A 20,429-nucleotide genomic window follows, 5' to 3' on the forward strand; every position below is an offset into this window, starting at 1 on the left:
CTTTTGAAAGCAAGCTATTCCGTTGACTGATTGCTTTCATCATTAGGAAACTTGTCCTTAGTTCTTTTTTTCAAAAAAATATATTTTATTGGTTTTTTAATTTTAACAAAAAGTACTTAAAACGCACCATGGTGTTTGGATAAACAAACATTTCAAGGTAAAAAACATACATAAACAGCTCAACTTAATACATTCACTATCATCTCTCTATTTCTCACAAATGACATAATAGATTTAATATATTCCATTTCTAGCTTAAATTTCTATTACTACTCAACCTGTTTTAAAGCTTTATCAATTTAAAATTACCTTAATCAAATATTGTTTTACATCAACAAATTATCACTTCAAATATCTCTACCAAGTATATTCAAGTTCTTAATCTCTCTCAGCCTCTTCTTATCACTAATCTCATTTATTTCTTCTTCCATTGATAACTAACTTGATTAAAAAAAACAATATTAAACTTTAATTCCTTGGGGATTAAATTAAATTGGGGATCCCATGGGGGTACTCTTAATCTGCTCATATGTGATGCCCTGAAACGTAAAATAAGTTTTCAAGCCCTAATGACCTTGTGGACCTTTTGGGATTGTGCTTGAAAACCTATTTTACGTTTCAGGGCATCACATATGAGCAGATTAAGGGTACCTCCATGGGATCCCCAATTTTGAGCATTATAGCCAAAGCTATTTTGCAGCAATTAGAGCACGTGGCGATGTCCCAGTATCACCCCAAGTTCTGGGCCCGCTATGTGGACGACACTTTTGTCATCATTAAGAGGAGTCGGAAAACTGACTTTGTGGGCACATTAATTCAGTGTGTGCGGATATACAGTTTACGGAGGAAGAAGAACACCAGGGTAGGTTGGCGTTCTTGGATGTTCTAATCCACCGCCAACCCGATGGTACCCTGAGAACCAAAGTCTACCGTAAACCCCCACACACTGATAGGGTCTTACATTATCACAGCAACCACCCGGTGGCCCATAAAGTCAGCTGTATTAGAACACTCTTTAAGAGAGTGGACTCCCACTGCAATACAGCCAAAGCCAGAGTGGAAGAAATGCAACACCTCTTCCATGTCTGCAGGCATAACAGGTATCCCACCAAATTTATTAAACGCCATGGTGCTCTGTCTAAAACCCCCAATGGTTCACAGATGGAGGTTTTACCATCTCAGACGACACCTGTCACCCTCCCTTATGTTAATAACATCTCGGAAGCCACTGCTAGGTTGTTGGCACCCTACAATGTTAGGGTGGCACACAAACCTAACCGGACACTGCGCTCTTGCATTATGAGACCCAAGGATCCACTCCCCACAGTGGAGAAATCTGGGGTGGTGTACAAAATTAATTGTAATAACTGCCCCAGCAATTATGTGGGTGAGACCTCTAAGAGGGTTAAGACAAGGATCCAAGAGCACAAGTTGGCCATAAGAAGAGGGGAGCAATACTCCCAAATTTTGACACACATGATAGAGTCTGGCCATAGGTTTGATTTTGATGGGGTGAAGGTGGTGGCCAATGACACCACGAAGAGTGGCAGATTACTAAAGGAGGCCTGGCTCTCGTGTGAAGGATCCATCAATTGCCACATAGACCTATGCCCTGCACATATAGCGTTGAAGGCATGGGAAGCTTGCACCCGACCACCATGGCGTAGACAATTCCATAGTGGCAGTCCCATTCCCTCACCTCAGAGAATTAATACCCACGGGAATAACAACTGATGATTAGAGACTTTCCCGACTGTGAGAATGGAGACACGTCCACCACATATGGAGAAACCCATCAACCTTAAGGACTTGACCCCCATCGACTTGGATACTCCCTCCACTCCCATGGAAGCCTCCATTACTATTGATTCCTTTACTTGCCCGTCAGGGACGCATTCGTGCCCGTGTGAAGTGGCGGAAACATCGCAAGACAGAAGTAGAATGGTGCGCGAGTTGGATCCCCCACCTTATTCCCTGCATCCGAAGGGAGCCACACCCCCCCATTGTCACATGGAAAGAGAGCGTTTGCGAGCTCCTTGTCCCAGGAATGACTACACGCTTCCGAATGGCAGCGCAGCGGATGAAGAAAGACGAAAACACGACCACTAGACCAGACTCCACATTAAAACTCATGGGGGGGAAGGGCAAAAAATACCAACTAGATCGTGTGCTGAAACGAGGAAAGCCTATCGCTCCGTTTAACGGGCAGCAGGGATCATAGATCAGCCCTTGGAATGGATTAGGAACCATCACAGGCAGGAAGGGGATGGGCGCTTTAAAGGATTGTGATAGTGGGGAGGTTAGAAAGATGGAGTGTGAAAGGGAATCCAGCAGTGAGAGTGCGTGCAGGGTGTTTGCAATGAAACCTCGGAATAGAGAGTATGAGAACAACGATGACGGACATCAAAAGGTTGGAGGGGGGAAGGGATCCGTCCATATAGAATATCTCAAGGAAGAGGAGAGGGGGAAACAATTCGACGATGATGGTTGCATGCTGGATTGGAGGAAGACCGATTGCCCTCTCACGTCATGGATGCGGAAAAGTGGAGAAGTAGCGGCCAATACGCATGTAGACAAGGGGGATGAGGACAAATTAACTAATTGTGTAGAGATTAGCGTAGACACAGTGATTGGTCGGTTAGGACCTGTTACACGGTCTAGAAATCGAGCGCATGCGCTGGCATGCCTATAAATGTTTCTTCCATTGATTTATTTGTACCCTGCTGATGTTGGCAGGAGCCAACGAAAGCTAGGTCTGCTTTTTATTAAAATTTTAATGTTTTATATTTAAAACTTTTAGTGTTTTATATTTAAAACTTTAACTTATTATTTTTCCTGGTGATCACATTATATATGATTATATATTTTTTATCCTTAATACAATCCATAGAGCCAAGGTTCTTTTATCCAAACAAATTTCCATACAACAAAAAAAAATCTAACTAATTTAAACACATATGTATATAATTATAACTGACTTAATTAAGAGAGAAAAGAAAAAAAATAATAATGTTAAACCTTAATTCCTTTCAATTCATTACACAAACTTCAAATTCCATCCAATTAATTATCATACCTTATTAGATCATATTATTATACAGAAAAATCACCTAATCAATTTAAGCACTTACTAATTTAAACACACATGTATATAATTGCATTTTTCTTACTCCTAACTCTAGATCATTATCCTTAAAACAATCCATAAAATCAGCATTGCCTTTTACTCCATTAAACATTTTTGAATTTCTTTTTCAGTCTAATTCTGGGTTTCTTTCTATGCCACACACGCTTCCATAAAAGCGCTTCCCTTTCAACCAATAAGTCCATTCTTGGTGCTTGTAGTAATCTTTGAATAAATATAAGTCCCTTCCTCTGCAGTAAACATCTTTTTTCCCTTTCAACCAATAGATCCATTCTTGTTGCTTGTAGTAATCTTTGAGAAAATATAAATCCCTTCCTCTGCAGTAAACGTCTTTTTCTGTTCTCCTTGCGGTATAGTTGCTTTGTATTTTGAGGTCTTGGTCTTTGCTTCTTCTGGTTCTCTAAGTTGCTGAAGAAAGGATTGTCAGATGAAATAAATTCCACTTCTATCTCTGTAAATTCCTCTTCCGGTAAATTTTGATTTATGCCTTAGTCAGTTGTAACCTGGACATCAGTTTGAACAGATGTAGTAGAGTCTCTGGATCTTAATTCTAAAGTACAGTTTTTGAATGTAGCACAAATTTCTGCAGTGGCCTCATAAATCTTTTCCAATATAAGTGCATAGTTCAGTTGTATCTGAGGTTTCTCCATTTTAATACTAATGCTTAAAAGAAAATCTCTTTTTCTTTTTTGTAGAGGCTTTATTTAATGCAAAAACATCCACCCCTACAGCTTCACAGGTGCACAGCTTATTTTTAGTGTTTTGAAATTCAGTAGAAAAATAAGCAAAGTTGCAGTATTACATTTTCGCCATTAGATGCCCTCAGTGAGTTAAGAAAGTCTTTTCCAAAAATCAATTCCTTTTTTCTGTCTTTTAAAGTATAATATATATATAAAAAATAGAAACAGTAGAGTTCTTAAAAAAAGAGGAGAGAGAAAACCTTTTCCTTCTTTTTTCTTTTTTAGTGTCCAAATAAAAGTACAATATAGTCTTTCAGTGTTTATAAGATGCCTTTCTTCCCCAAAAAATCAGAAGCCGCCTTTCCAAGCCAGGGAAATAATTCCAAAAGCTCTTACAGGTACACAAACAAAAAACGGCAGAAAAGAAAGAGAAACAAGAAGAAATTCTCACCCGGATTCACCACGGGGGCACTCAAAGCTTAGATGTTGTCTGACTTATGGTCTGAAGCGGCAGGGCAATTGGCCATTTTACTGGCCGATCTTCTCCGTCGGCCCTCGGAGATTTGTCTGGACAGCTGGAGGAGCTGCTGCTCCTCCGCAGCCAGATAGCAGCCTTCTCAATGGAAGTCGCACCCTCCAGGGTGACTTTGGACCCATATAAGGGTCCACCACCCCTTTATGGATTACTGCCTTGTCGTGGCGAAGGGGCTTGCGTAACTCAATGAAGCTATAAGCTATGCCGTGCAGGGCCACCCAAGACGGACAGGTTATAGCAGAGAGTTCTGACAAAATGTGATCCACTGGAGAAGGAAATGGCAAACCACTCCAGTATCTTTGCCATGAAAACCCCATGGACAGTACTAAAAGGAAAAAAGATATGACGCTGGAAGATGAGCCCCTCAGGTCGGAAGGTGTCCAATATGCTACTGGGGAAGAGCAGAGGGCTAGTACTAGTAGCGCCAGAAAGAATGAAGTGACTGGGCCAAAGCCGAAAGGACGCTCAGCTGTGGATATATCTGGTGGTGAAAGGAAAGTCCGATGCTGTAAAGATTTTTTCTCCATAGGAACCTGGAATGTAAGATCCATGAATCAAGGCAAGCTAGACGTAGTCAAAAAAGAGATGACAAGACTGAACATCGACATCTTAGGAATCAGCGAACTAAAATGGACAGGAATGGGTGAATTTAACTCAGATGACCATCAGGTATACTACTGTGGGCAAGAATCCTCAGAAGAAATGGAGTAGCCTTCATAGTCAATAAAAGAATAGGAAAAGCAATACTGGGATACAATCCCCAAAATGACAGAATGATCTCAATTCGAATCCAAGGCAAACCATTCAATATCACAATAGTCCAAATCTATGCCCCAACCACTGGTGCTGAAGAGGATGAAATTGACCGGTTCTATGAAGCCCTACAGCACCTTATAGAATTAACACCAAAAAATGATGTCCTTATCATCATGGGGGATTGGAATGCTAAGGTAGGAAGCCAAAAGATAACCGGAATAACAGGCAAGTTTGGCCTTGGAGTACAAAATGAAGCAGGGCACAGGCTAATAGAATTTTGTCAAGAGAATACGATGGTCATAACAAACACTCTTTTCCAACAACCCAAGAGACGGCTCTACACATGGACATCACCAGACGGTCAACATAGAAATCAGATTGACTATGTGCTCTGCAGCCAAAGATGGAGAAGCTCTATACAGTCAGTAAAAACAAGACCAGGAGCTGACTGTGGCTCAGATCATGAGCTTCTCGTTGCAAAATTTAGGCTTAAATTGAAAAAAGTAGAGAAAAGCACTAGGCCACTCAGGTATGAACTAAATCATATTCCTGATGAATATACAGTAGAGGTGACAAATAGATTTAAGGAACTGGATCTGATAGACAGAGTGCCTGAAGAACTATGGATGGAAGTTCGCAACATTGTACAAGAGGTAGCAACTAAAACCATCCCAAAGAAAAAGAAATGCAAGAAAGCAAAATGGCTGTCTGAGGAAGCTTTGCAAATAGCTGAGGAAAGAAGGGAAGCGAAAGGCAAAGGAGAAAGAGAAAGATACACCCAATTGAATGCAGAATTCCAGAGAGTAGCTAGAAGAGATAAGAATGCCTTCTTAAATGAACAGTGCAAAGAAATAGAACAAAACAACAGAATAGGGAGGACCAGAGATCTCTTCAAGAAAATTGGAGATATGAAGGGAACGTTTCATGCAAAGATGGGCATGATAAAGGACCAAAATGGCAGAGACCTAACAGAGGCAGAAGAGATTAAGAAGAGATGGCAAAACTACACAGAAGAACTATACAAGAATGAGCTTAACATCCCAGATAACCACAATGAGATGGTCATTGACCTCGAACCAGACATCCTAGAATGTGAAGTGAAATGGGCCTTAGAAAATCTGAGCAACAACAAAGCTAGTGGAGGTGACAGTATTCCAGCTGAGCTATTCAAAATCTTAAAAGACGATGCAGTAAAAGTGCTACACTCAATTTGCCAGCAAATTTGGAAAACTCAACAGTGGCCACAGGATTGGAAAAGGTCAGTTTACATTCCAATTCCAAAGAAAGGCAATGCCAAAGAATGTTCAAACTATCGCACCATTGCACTCATTTCACATGCTAGTAAAGTTATGCTTAAAATCCTACAAGCTAGACTCCAGCAGTATGTGGATCGAGAACTACCAGAAGTACAGGCAGGATTTCGAAGAGGCAGAGGAACTAGAGATCAAATTGCCAACATACGCTGGATCATGGAGAAAGCTAGGGAGTTCCAGAAAAACATCTACTTCTGCTTCATTGACTATGCAAAAGCCTTTGATTGTGTGGATCACAACAAATTGTGGCAAGTTCTTAAAGAGATGGGAGTACCAGACCATCTCATTTGTCTCTTGAGAAACCTATATGCGGGTCAAGAAGCAACAGTGAGAACCGAACACGGAACCACTGATTGGTTCAAAATTGGAAAAGGAGTCCGGCAAGGCTGTATACTGTCGCCCTGCCTATTTAACTTATATGCAGAGCACATCATGAGAAAGGCAGGGCTAGATGAATCAAAAGTTGGAATTAAGATTGCCGGGAGAAATATCAACAACCTAAGATATGCAGATGATACCACTCTAATGGCAGAAAGTGAAGAGGAACTAAAGAGCCTCTTGATGCGGGTGAAGAAAGAGAGTGCAAAAGTTGGCTTGAAACTCAACATTAAGAAAACCAAAATCATGGCATCCGGCCCTCTCAATTCCTGGCAAATAGATGGGGAAGAAATGGAGGTAGTGACAGATTTTATTTTTCTGGGCTCCAAGATCACCTCAGATGGGGACTGCAGCCAAGAAATTAAAAGACGCTTGCTCCTGGGGAGGAAAGGTATGGCAAATCTAGACAGCATTCTAAAAAGCAGAGACATCACCCTGCCAACAAAAGTGCGTATAGTCCAGGCCATGGTTTTCCCAGTTGCAATGTATGGCTGTGAAAGCTGGACCATAAGAAAGGCTGAGCGCAAAAGAATTGAGGCCTTTGAACTATGGTGCTGGAGAAGACTCCTGCGAGTCCCTTGGACTGCAAGGCGTTCAAACCGGTCAGTCCTAGAAGAGATCAACCCCGACTGCTCTTTAGAAGGCCAGATCCTGAAGTTGAAACTCAAGTACTTTGGCCACCTAATGAGAAGGAAGGACTCACTGGAGAAGAGCCTAATGCTGGGAAAGATTGAGGGCAATAGAAGAAGGGGACGACAGAGAATGAGATGGCTGGATGGAGTCACTGAAGCAGTAGGTGTGAATTTGAATGGACTCCAGAAGATGGTAGAGGACAGGAAGACCTGGAGGAACGTTGTCCATGGGGTCGCGATGGGTCGGACATGACTTCGCAATTAACAACAACAAGGGTCCACCAACGGAGGGAAACCTAGTCAACGAGGAGAGAAGTCTCCTCGTATGACTCGTGATGCCGCGAACCGGAACAGGAAGTGCTTAGTTCTAAGTTGCTTCTCTCCTTGGTTAGGTTCCATCCATTGTTTCTTGTCTTGCCTTATAGTGCTTTGGAAAATAGTTTGACCCCCTTGTCTTTGTAGGAACCCTTCAAATCCTGGAAAAATACTACCACATGTCCCAGTCTTTCTTTCCATTGGACTAGACCACAGGTCGGCAACCTGCGGCTCCGGAGCCACATGCAACTCTTTGAGCCTTCCCCTGTGGCTCCCAGCCTCCTCTGCCATTTGCAGAGAGAGACAGAGACAGAGAGAGGCACTTGTGCTTCCCTGCTTCTCTCTCTCTCTCTGTGTTTGTGTTTCTGTGTGTGTATGTGTGTGTGTATACATGTTTGTGTGTGTGTGTAAAAGAGAGTGGACTCACTGTGTTCTCCGACAAGCTGAAAATCTTTTTGGGCGTGGCTCCTCCCTTTGCTGCATCTCTTCAGGAAGCAGGAAGGGCAGGAGAGAGCTAGCTAGCCCAGCTATGCTGACTCAGGAATTCTGGGAATTGAAGTCCATAAGTCATAAAAGAGTTGAGGTTGCCTACCTCTGAGCTTGTTGGAGAACATCTTGAAGCCAGCTTGCCAGGTGAGCAGAAGATCAGAGAGAGGGAGAGGGGGGGAGAAAGAGAGAGAAAGAGAGAAAGAGGGAAGGAGAGAGAGAGAGAGAGAGAGAGAGAGAGAGAGAGAGAAAGAGAGTGGGGGAAGAGGACTGGCAGACCAAGGGCAGAAAGAAAGAGAGGGAGAGAGAGGGAGGGAGAGAGAGACCCTTTTGATATCTAAAAGGAAGATAACACTGCATATATCCTTTTTTACCTTTATGAGATATATATATGTGTGTATATGTATATGTATGTGTGTGTATATATATATATATATATATATATATATATATGTATGTATGTGTGTATATATGTATGTTTGTATATATATATATATGCACATACATACACAAACATACATATATATATATATAAAAGGTAAAAAAGGATATATGCAGTGTTATCTTCCTTTTAGATATCAAAAGGGTTTTGCGGCTCCCAGTGTTTTGTTTTTGGTGGGAAACGGGTCCAAGTGGCTCTTTGAGTGTTTTGGGTTGCCTACTCCTGCTTTAGAGATATAGCTATAACGTACATGGCAAAAAAAACAAACAAACAGAAAAGAGAGCAATATATACTATTAAAAGAAAAATTTGAAAAACTAGAATCAGAACTGCAAATGAACCCGCAAAAGAAGATTCTGAAAAGAGAAATGGAAACAATAAAACATAAATTAAATCTGTTGGATTCAGAAAAATTGGCACAGCAAATAAAAAGAGCAAAGCAAAACTTTTTTGAAAATGCAAATAAACCAGGAAGATGGTTAGCTTATAAACTTAAAAAACAGAAGGAGAAGAAAATGATAAATAATTTAGTAGATGAAAAAGGTTGCCTACAATTTAAAAATGAAGAAATAAAAAAGATAATTAAAGAATATTACAAGAAACTGTATGACACAGAAAAAATTTCAAGAGAGAGAATGAGCCAATATCTGGAAGAAAATAGTCTTCCCAAAATTTCAGAAACCTGTAAGATTATGTTAGAGGAAAAAAGAACAATGCTAGAAATAACACAGCCCATAAGAAGACAAAAATAAATAAATAAAATGAGAAAACATTGGGGCCAAATGGACTACCGGTGGAGTTATATAAAGCTTTATAAGATATACTAACTAAGTGAACCACTGAAAGACGTTTGCAATGACTCAGATTTGACACAGATAAAAAATTATAGATTGATATCGTTACTAAATGTGGATTATAAAATTTTTACTTCAATAATGGCAGAGAGACTGAAAAGATTTTAACTGAATTTATAGATTCAGACCAAAATGTTTTTTTTATTTTTGCCAAAGAGACAAATTAAAAATAATTTAAGAGTGATAGTGGATGTATTGGAATATTATAAATTACATCCAGGGAAAAACTGGCACTAATATTTCTAGATGCTCATTTGATAATGTTTCCTGGCATTTGATAATGTTTCCTGGCAATTAATGATTCAGCAATTAAAAATAATGGACTTTGGACAGAACTTTATAAACATGATAAAAAACAATATACAATAAACAAACAACGAAAGTGATTGTGAATGGAGATTATACTGAGAACTCTGAGATAAGAAAAGGCACAAGACAAGGATGTCCATTATCTCCATTGTTATTTATTTTCACCTTGGAAGTTCTAAATAGAAATATTAGACAAGATATAGGAATTAAAGGACTAGAAATAAAAGGCGATGTCAATGCTGCTAATATTGAATATTCTTGCTTTGACAAAATATGCAGAACTGTCTGGTATTTTTAGAGTTAATTCAGATGACAGAGAAAAGGGAGGAGAATAATAACAAAAGCCTGGGAAAAGGAACAGAAGTGAATTTTTGCCATCTGGGCTAATTGGAAGATGTGACTTGTGACTGCAAGATAAGGGAGGGTTTAGCAAGAAAAGTTAGATGCCAAGTAAGAGGAATTCAGATTCTGGCATACCTCCATGATGTGCCGTCAGTTTGTAACACTGTTAATAAAGGCTTTAGGATAAACATGCCTGAAAGTTCTTTGAAGTGTTTCATTAGTTAGAACCTTGACATCATGCCAGAATCTGCATATCTTTTAAACTAATTAAAAGGTCCTGGACCTCGGTCACTATTCCTAATCTGAAGGAGATAATGACAAAGATCCGGGGAAGATCTCATTATGAAAGGAGAAAGATGGCTTGAGGCCAGCCGTTCAGCAACAGCAGCTTCCCCAGGGAGTGGAGTGGCAGCCAGCCAGCCGAGGGAAAAAGAATTCTGGCAGATCTCCCAGCTGAGAGCAAAGACTTCAAAAGCAGAATGCAGAGATAATGAAGTTTTGGGTGAGTCACTGGAAAGATTTCAAAACCCAGATGTGAAAAGCAAAAATCAATTCCTGGAGAGAGGAGCCTATACGCCTCCCATGACCCAGCAGAATGCCTGTCAGAACCTGTCTTCCCCTGCCAGGGACCCCAACCCTGAAGAGAGAGGGAATTCCAGTCTGAGGCATCTGCAGCAATGGGTAGATGGGGTTCCCCAGCAGATGGATGGTCAGTGATTTCTGAGCTTGCCACAATTAATAGAGGCCTTGCAACAGCTTGGGGTGGTGCAGAAACCAGGAGATCAGCAGCTGGTGGGAGACCGATCACAGCAGGGAGATTGGCCACAGCCCCTGAATCTGCAACCCCTGGGCATAAATCTGCAGCCAGGATGGGGCCAGCAGCAACAGCCTGTGTTTGCACCACCCTTCAAAACAATCTTCGATGGGGACCCAGAGAAGCTGATTTTTTTTCTCAACTATGGGAAGAAATAGCTATGGACTTTATAGTAAACCTATCTGAAAGTAGTGGAAATACTGTCATCTGGACTGTAATAGACCTTTTCTTGAAGCAGGCTCATTTCATCACCTGCAAAGGACTCCCATCTGCCCAACGACTGACCAAATTGTTCCTGAAACATATCTACCGGCTGCATGGCGCCCCTAAGCGAATAATTTCGGACAGGGGGGTGCAGTTCACAGCGAAGTTTTGGAGAAGTTTCCTTACATTAATTGGATCATCTCAAGGTTTATCATCTGCTTTTCATCCGGCTACCAATGGGGCCGCAGAAGTCACTAACAAAATAGTGGAGCAATATCTTAGGTGCTACATTTCTTACCAGCAGACGAACTGGACTGATCTCCTCCCTTTTGCGGAGGTGGCATACAATAATTCTGTGCACAGCAGCACTGGCTACATGCCTCTCAGAGTGGCCACAGAAAAAGAGTTCAGCCCAATACCTGAATATCCTCAGGTGCCCTCCGCTTCCCAGACACTTGACCAGTGGGTGAGGGGGTGGGAAGAAGTTTGGAGAAACACAAAAACTGCTTTAAAAAAGACTTTTGAAACCTATAAAAAGCAGGCTGATAAAAAAAGGCCTCCCCAAAGAACATTCCAAGTTGGGGAAAAGGTTTATTTGTCAACTAAATATCTACGCCTCAAATTGCCCAAATTCTTGGGGCCTTTCCCATGGTAAGGATCATCAATCTGGTCACCGTAGAACTAAAACTCCCTAGACTTTTAGGAAGAATTCACCCAGTCTTCCATTGCAGCTTGTTGAAAACTTATCGGGGCTCCACTTTAAGACCTCCCCTGAAGAAGGCACCTGGGCCCCTCGTAGTTGTGGGACAGACACACTATGAAGTGAAATGAATTCTTGATTCTAGAATCTTTGAAGGGAAATTGCAGTACCTAGTACAATGAAAGGGATACCCGTTGTCTGAAGCCATCTGGGTGAAATCCATTGAGGTGAAAGCTGACAGGCTCGTCAAAAGGTTTCATGCAAAATACCCCAACAAACCAAAAACTAGTCATTAACATATGCTTTTGTTTACATTACAGAATCTGTCCTTTTTGTAAGGGGGGGCTGGATGTCAATGCTGCTAATATTGAATATTCTTGCTTTGACAAAATATGCAGAACTGTCTGGTATTTTTAGAGTTAATTCAGATGACAGAGAAAAGGGAGGAGAATAATAACAAAAGCCCGGGAAAAGGAACGGAAGTGAATCTTTGCCTTCTGGGCTAATTGGAAGATGTGACTGCAAGATAAGGGAGGGGTTTTAGCAAGAAACGTTAGATGCCAGCAAGAGGAATTCAGATTCTGGCATACCTCCATGATGTGCCATCATTTTGTAACACTATTAATAAAGGCTTTAGGATAAACATGCCTGGAAGTTCTTTGAAGTGTTTCATTAGTCAGAACCTTGACAGGCAAAACATATAAATTATAAGCATTTGCTGAAGATTTGGCATTTATTTTAGAAGAACCTTTGGAGATGATTCTTAAAGTTTTGGGAAAAATAGAACAATATGGAGAAATGGCAGGACTGAAAATAAACAGGAAAAACCAAAGTAATAGTTAAAAACCTTACAGATAAGCAAAAAACCCAAATGTCGGAAAAAACAGAATTGCAAATAGTTAAAAAGGTCAACTATTTGGGAATATATTTAACAGCAAGATGTTCAACAATAAAAGAAGATAATTATACAAAACTATTGAATCAAATAAGACTGGATTTGGAAAAATGGAAAAACTTGCAATTGTCAATATTAGGAAGAATTGCTACAGTGAAAATGAACATACTACCGAAAATCTTATTCTTTTTTTAAAAACAAATTTTATTAAATGTACATTTTAAAAACAAAAATGGACATGATTCAACCTCCCTGGCTTCAACATTGCTATTAACATTACCTTATGTTACAGAAAGTAAAACAGAAACTTAAAATACATTCTATAACAGGACAGAGTATAACAAACTTTGCATATAACATCTGTAAATTTTTTGATAAACCAGCTTTCAATCATCAATGTTGTATTTACATATCATTCAGTTGTGTCCTAATATAGGTACTAATAAGAAGTCCTTATAATATCAACTAGTCAATCGATAATCATCTCAGCGATCCTCCTTATCTCTAACCAATCATACAAATTTTTCCAAATTTCATAACAGTCTGTTTCAGTTTTATTTTTCATCTCTAGAGTTAACCTGTCCATTTCGGCGCAGGATAAAATTTTATTTATTATTTCTTCCTCAGTGGGGGTTTCCTTTCCTTTCCATTTTTGGGCGTATGCCAATCTTGCTACGGTTAAAATATGCAATAGTAAGTAAAAAGATGCTTTGCTGAGTTTATCATTAATAATCCCCAATAAGAAGATTTCTGGTTTTAAATCAATTTTTTGTAATAATATTTCTTCCAGCCAATTTTTTATCCAATTCCAAAATTTTTGCCCCTTTGAACATTCCCACCACATGTGATAGTAAGTCCCTGGAAGCCTTCTATACTTCCAGCATGTCGGTGAGGTTTTTTTATCTATTTTTGCTAGCCTTGTAGGGGGAAGGTGCCATCTATAAAACTTCTTGTATAAATCCGAAAACCTTATTCTTATTCCAAACAATACCTATAAAACTTGAGAAAAAATTCTTTGAAGGCTTAAATTTATTAATCTTGAAATTTATTTGGCAAGGAAAGAAAGCTAGAATTAAGATGAAAATGTTACAAGATGCCAAGGAAAATAGAGGTCTTGGTTTACCAGAGTGGGTTTTATATTATCAGGCATCTGCATTAACAGGGTAAAAGAATGGATAACTCTTAGAAATAAAAGGCTGTTATATCTGGAGGGGCATGATTTACAATTGGGGTGGCACACTTTTTTATGGTATGGGAAAAATAAAATTCATAAATATTTCCAAAATCACTATATAAGAAATGCATTATTAACAACATGGGAAAAAATAAAATGTTAAATATATTTGAAAATTCCAGGGTGGTTGTCAATCATGGAAGCATTTGTACACCCAAATTAAGTGAACTTTGAAAAAATCTGGACATATAGAGATATTCTAAACTCTGAAGGGAATTTTAAATCTAAACAAGAAATGGAAAATCAGGGTATCAATTTATCATGGTGGGTACATTTACAAATGCAAGCTAGATATCATAAAGATGTTAAACTGTATAGATTTTATAAGGAACAAACTGTGTTTGATAAGACATTGCTAACTTTTGATGAGAAACTAATTAAGAAAATGTATAATTTTCTATTAACTTTGAAAATGGAAAGCGAACAAGTTAAAGAAACAATGATAAGATGGGCAAAACATTTTGGATACAATATAGAATTAGAAAAATGGCAAAATTTATGGGAAAGAAATTACAAACTGACAATGTCAACTTCCTACAAAGAAAAATTATATAAAATGTTTTACAGATGGCACGTGCCACCAGCAAGACTAGCAAAAATGTTCAAAAACATGTTAGATAGATGTTGGAAATGTAAACATAAGTCAGGCACTCATTATCACGTTTAGTGGACTTGTGACAAAGTAAAGAGTTATTGGAAAAAGATACATGTCTGGCTAGAAAAGATGTTGGAGAACATGTAGATTTTAAACCTGAACTTTTTAAATTAGGTATAATGCCAGAAAAGATTAACAATCAAAGCATGTATTTGATTTTCATGTCACAACAGTGGCAAGAATTATATTTGCGTGCAGGAAACTCATATTTTACTTAAAGATCAAAAATATTTAGCTAATGCTCGCTTGGGATCTCATTTTGTATCTCCTGCCTCTGGGAAAAAAGGGGGTGTGGTAATTTATGTTAAGCAAAATCTACCAGCTAGTCTGGTAGAATCAGATCCTCAAGGAAGATATGTTATGATTGAACTTGGCTTATATGGTAAGAAAATACTTATAGTGGGACTGTATGCACCAAACCAGCAACAGGAACAATTTTACAGGTTGTTACATCAGAAAATAGCTTTGTTGGATTATAGGTCTGTGATATTAATGGGAGACTGGAATGGTGTTTTAGATACACAAAAGGACAAAAAAGGTTTTTCTACTTTTTTCAAGCAGGCTAAACTACCTAAAGCTTTTTTTGATTTGAAAGAAGATTGGGAATTGAGAGACTATTGGCGTGAACGTAATCAAGAGGAAAGAGACTTCACTTTCTTCTCAGATAGACACCAATCTTTTTCAAGGATTGATTTCTTCCTGATTACAACAGACTTATACAATAGGGTGAAGAATGTAAAAATTTTTCCTAGGTCATTGACGGACCATAGCCCAGTTTGGATGGAACTGGTTGCTGAGAAAGAGGAGAGGAGATCTTGGAGGTTGAATGAGAATTTATTTAAACATGAAAAGAATGTTCAAAAATTAAAGGAATGCTTAAAGGATTATTTTGCTTTAAACATGTATAAGGGAACATCAATGTCAATGGTATGGGATGCAAGTAAAGCCTTTATGCGTGGGATTTTGATAAAAATGAATAATCTTCATAGACAAAAGCAGACTCAGAAACGTAAAGAATTGGAAGATGAGATTAAATTAAAAGAGAAGCTTTTAATCTCAAATCCTTTAGATGAAAAGGTGAAAGAAGCTATAAAATTGTTAAAAATACAATTTAATATGTTGATGGCTGACCAAGCTGCAACTAATTTAATGTTTATGAAACAAAATACATTTTGTAATGCTAACAAACCAGGGAGATGGTTGGCTTATCAGTTAAGAAAGAAACAGAGACAGAGAATTATAGATAAAATAAATTATAATGGCAAATTGGTTTATCAGAAAGAATTGATTAAGAAATCTTTTTTAGAATATTATCAGAAATTATATAAGAGTACTAATGTACAAACTATAGATATAAATAATTACTTAAGTAAAGCTAATTTTCCTAAATTAACAGAAGATCAGAAAAAAGAGATTAATGGTTTAATTACTAATGAGGAAATTGTGACAGCTATCAAGCAATTGAAATTAGGTAAAGCGCCGGGTACGGATGGTTTGACGTCTATTTATTATAAAACTTTATTAGAAGAGATGACTCAACCTTTGTGTGAGCTTTTTAATAATATATTACAGGGTTTAGAGATCCCTCCGTCATGGCGCAATGCTTTTATATCTTTGATTCCAAAAGAGGATCAAGATCTCACTTTGCCTAAGAATTATAGGCCTATATCTCTCTTAAATGTGGATTATAAAATTTTTGCAAAAATTTTAGCTAATAGGTTTATGGGGGTCTTGCAGCAGCTTATACATAAGGATCAATCGGGTTTTATAACTGGAAGGTATATGAAAAATAATGTTAGACAAATTATTAATTTATTAGAATATTTAGATAAGAACAACCAAGTCTCTGCAGGGCTGATATTTTTGGATGCTGAAAAAGCCTTTGACCAACTGAATTGGCAGTTTATGTTAAGTTTAATCAAGGAGATGAATTTTGGACAAAAAATAGTACAAGCTTTATCTAACATATATCAAAAACAGACTGCTCAACTTATTGTCAATGGGGGTTTGTCAGAGGTCTTCACAATAGAAAAAGGTACAAGACAGGGGTGTCCATTATCTCCGTTATTGTTTGTTTTAACATTGGAAATTTTGTTGATTAAAATTCGGGAATCGCAAGAAATAAAAGGAATAGAAGTTAATAAAAAAGAATATAAGTTAAGAGCTTTTGCAGATGATTTGGTTGTTACTTTGTCTCAACCTACTTACTCGGTAGTAAAATTATTACATTTGATTCATCAATATGGGCGTGTTTCGGGTTTTAAAATTAATAATAATAAGACTAAAATATTATCTAAAAACATGACTAATTGTGATAAACAGACCTTAGTTAATTTAACAGATTTTGAAGTTGTTGACAAGGTAAAATATTTGGGGGTCACACTATCTGCTTCTAATGCAAAATTGTATAAAAACAATTATGAAAAGTTGTGGATCGGGGTACAGAAGGATTTAAAGAATTGGGATAAGTTACAGTTATCTCTTATGGGTAGAATTGCAGTTATTAAAATGAACGTTCTACCAAAATTTCTTTTTTTGTTTCAAATGTTACCTATCTTAAAGAATGAGCTTAATTTAAATGAATGGCAGAAAGGTATTAATAAATTTATTTGGGCAGGGAAAAAACCAAGGGTAAAACTTAAATTATGCAAGATTTTCGTGAGAGAGGTGGACTCAAGGTACCAAATTTGAAATTATATTATGATGCTGTGGTTTTATAAAATGTTTTATAGATGGCACCTTGATCCACAAAAAATGTCTATTATGTACCCTGATTTACAGCCTAAATGTTGGAGATGTGGTTGTTTGGATGCCACCTATTATCATATTTGGTGGTCGTGTAAAAATATAAAAGCCTTCTGGATTATATTGTATAGATTGTTTTTTTTTCTTTTTTTCCGTCTTTTGTTTTCTTTCTTTTTTTTCTATTTTTTCTTTTTCTTTTTTTTCTTTTTCTTTCTCTCTCTTTTCCTCTCTTTTTTCTCTTTTTTTAAAGTATTTTTCTTATTAATGCTTATGTTATATTATTTTATTATTAACTATTTCATAAGTTGTAAAATTTTGTTTAGGTTTTTTTTTTAAATTTTAAATAAGCCTATATTCAGTTCTGGGAAGGTTGCTTTGTTTTTGTTGTTTATTTGTAAAACTTTTAAAAAATTTTCAATAAAAAAAAAGAATTATATTTGCGCAATACTGGAAAAATGAAGGAATACCATCAGATGAAGAAATAATTAAAAAAAATACTAGAATGCGCAGAGATGAATAGACTGACTATGAGACTGAAAGAAAACAGAATATTATCAAACTTGGGACCTATTTTATCAATGGTTAGAGAAAAGATTTAGGGATTAGGAATTTAATTTGTATTAGTGAATAAGATATTCAGACAACACGTTTTGTTGAATAATTACCATTGAATTCTCTTAAAAATTAATCAATAAAACTTTATAAAAAAGATAGAAATGGTATTGGTCATGCTTTTGAATGATCTCTGGCTGGGGCGGGATGGGGATAGTGTATTCATCTTGGCTCTATCTCATCTCTTGGCCGTCCTCAACACCATCAACTATGGTATTTTTCTGGAATGGCTATGTGGTCTGGGAGTGGGTGGCACTGTATTGTGCTGGTTCTCTTCTTTTTTAAGGGGCAGACACTGGTTGGTGTTGATTGGGAATGAGAGTCCCTTTATTATGTGGAACGACACTGGGTTTGGTACTTTCTCCATTCCTGTTTAACATCTACATGAAGCTGTGGCGGAATTATATATTTCTACCCCGGCAAAGTAAGAAATGCTGTTGATGTCCTATGTCAATGCCTGGAAGCTGTGTATATCTGAATGGGAAAAGTAGGCTTCAACTCAACCTTGGAAAGACAGAGTGGTTTGGGGTTTTAGGGCCTTCTAGATTTGGGACTTTACCATCTTTGTTAACGGAGGGATAGCACTGCCCCAAATAGACATGGTACACAATCTGGGGGGGGGGAATCCTTTGGGATGCACAGATCCTGCTTGAAGAGCAGGTGGCAGTCATGGATAGGAGGAACTTTGCACAGCTTTGTGTTGTGTGCTATTTGTGCTCATTCCTGGGTGGTGTTTATAGATACTCATGCCCTCATTACCTCTTGAATGCTGACCAAATGGACTATTGTAATGCACTCCAGAAAAGGCTGCCCTTGAAGAAACATCTGGAAGCTTCAACTGGTACAAAATGTGATGTGCAGGCAGTTATGTGTACTCCCAAGAATGGCACATGTTACACCTTTGCTCTGCAAGCTGCATTGGTTGCTGGTTTGCTTTCTTGTTCAATTGAAGATGCAGGCTTTATTTCTAAAATCCCACAGGCATGAACCCAGGTTATTTGAGGGACTGACTTTCCCCAATTACATATACCGGTCCCATGAGGCCTAGTAGGAGAGGCATGTTATGGGTATTGTGGATATTGTCTGCTAAGAAGGAAAGCCTTTTCTGCTTTGGCACCCGTTCTTTGGAATGTCAATCTCCCTGAGGTGATATTAGCCCTAATCCTACTGGCATTTATGAAATCCCTCTTCAGCAACACTGGGGACCCCAAAGAAATGGGGATCTTATGAGATAGTTACACTGTATATCAAATGCTGATCCATTTCTCCCATGTTGTTATTTTAATTTGTATTTAATTGTTTTAAACTATTGAGTCACACTTGTGAGATAGGTAGCTATACAAACTTGAGAATATACTCTTCCCCCTCCTCGTGTGCGCACACAAAAATACACACATACTGTATATAAAATCTTTTCTCACAGGAGACTTCTATCTCTTAGGACAGTGGTTCTCAACCTTCCTAATGCTGCAACCCCTTAATACAGTTCCTCATGTTGTGGTGACCCCCAACCATAAAATTATTTCCGTTGCTACTTCATAACTGTAATTTTGCTACTGTTATGAAATAAATGGTCCATTAGTTCAGGGATTTTCAATCTTTTCACTGATTGTACCACTTTTAGAATATGGCAACATTTGAGTACCACCAGTCACCTAGCGAGGTGTCAAAAACTTGATGACAAAAAAAAAATGAAAAAAAGTGATAAAGTACAGGTAGTCTTTGACTTACAACAGTTTCCTTAGTGACTGTTCAAAGTTACAACGGCACTGAAAAAAGTGACTTATGACCATTTTTCACACTTATGACTGTTGCAGCATCCCCAGGGTCATGTGATTTACATTTCGATGCTTGGCAACTGATTCATATTTATGATGGTCACATTGTTCCAGGGTCATGTGATCCCCTTTTGCAATCTTCTGACAAGCAACGTTAATGGTGGAAACCAGATTCACTTAACAACCATGTTACTAATTTAATCTCTTTCTCCCTCTTTCTTTCTCTCTCTCTCCCCCATTTCTCTCTCCCTCTCCCTCTTTCTTTCTCTCTCCCTCTTTCTTTCTTCCCCTCTTTCTCTCTCCCTCTCTTTCTCTCTCTCCCTCCCTCCCTCCTCTTCCTTTCTTTCTCTCCCTTTCTCTCTCCCTCTCTTTCTCCCTTTTTCTATCTCTCTCTCCCTCCTCTATTTCTCTCCCTCCCTCCCTCTCTTCCTTTCTTTCTCTTTCCCTCTTTCTCTCTCTCTGTCTCCCTTTCTTTCTTTCTCCCTCTTTCTCCTTCTCTCTCTCCCTATCACTCTCTCTTTTTTTCTCTCCTTCTCTCTATTTCTCTTTCCCTCTTTCTCTCCCTCTCTCTATTTCTCTCTCCCTCTCTTCCGCTCAAAGATCCTT

Source organism: Crotalus tigris, unplaced genomic scaffold (assembly GCF_016545835.1).
Source record: "Crotalus tigris isolate CLP2741 ecotype Arizona unplaced genomic scaffold, ASM1654583v1 scf7180000017634.973608, whole genome shotgun sequence".
In the NCBI taxonomy this organism is placed as follows: Eukaryota; Metazoa; Chordata; class Lepidosauria; order Squamata; family Viperidae; genus Crotalus; species Crotalus tigris.